A 579-nucleotide genomic window follows, 5' to 3' on the forward strand; every position below is an offset into this window, starting at 1 on the left:
GAGTTCGACTACGTGGGAGTCCAGCGACATAACCATTACGCTAACTGCTGGTTCCCATTGATAATAGTTATTCTAACAGGGGTGAGCCGATACTTCATCGTGGTTTTGATTTTTCATTTCCCTAATAAATAATGATTACGAACATGTCTTCATGTGTTTTAAGGTCGTTCGTAGGTCTTCCTTTGAGAATTTGTTTATATAATTTGCTTTGTTCTAGTTTTCTCATTTTACCTCTTGGTCTCTTTCAGAAGCCTCTAATTTTCTTTTTAATATTTTCAGTACTTTTGAGGCTAATTCTCATATCTCATTTTACTCATTTTTATCTTCAGCATTCTATACAATGTCTGCTCTACTTTGTGCTTCCTTCATTTTGACTTTGATTTATGTGATGATTTTATTTTTTCTACTTCTCTGAGATTTGCTCGCTCATGATTTATTTTCTTCTGTGTTTTCACCATCTCGTACCTTTGTTTTCACATCAAGTTGCTTCCAGGGGGCAATTAAGTCATTACAAATTTTAAATTGACTACAAAATGGTCTTGTTCTTATCTGTTACACAACAGATGAAAAAGCAATATT

This window comes from Tupaia chinensis, unplaced genomic scaffold (genome assembly GCF_000334495.1).
Source record: "Tupaia chinensis unplaced genomic scaffold, TupChi_1.0 Scaffold000057_1, whole genome shotgun sequence".
NCBI lineage: Eukaryota > Metazoa > Chordata > Mammalia > Scandentia > Tupaiidae > Tupaia > Tupaia belangeri.